The sequence below is a fragment of the Brassica oleracea genome, chromosome C4 (genome assembly GCF_000695525.1).
Source record: "Brassica oleracea var. oleracea cultivar TO1000 chromosome C4, BOL, whole genome shotgun sequence".
Taxonomy (NCBI): Eukaryota; Viridiplantae; Streptophyta; class Magnoliopsida; order Brassicales; family Brassicaceae; genus Brassica; species Brassica oleracea.
The window spans coordinates 20036412-20036630 of NC_027751.1; positions in this window are offsets into that span (position 1 = coordinate 20036412).

Here is a 219-nt window from a genome sequence, read left to right on the forward strand (position 1 = left end):
AGGTTACGTAAATGCTGTCGGCCAATATACGATTAATACTAAACCCGGTAAAAATAACACAAGGTTCCTAGTATTAATCACCACACAATCAACACATTCCACCTCAAACATGCCTAGCATTGTTGGTTACACAAATGCTATATGGCCAAAATATGATTAATCGCGAATTAACACAATCAATCATATTCCAGAATCTAGCATAAAGACTAATTCCAGAAT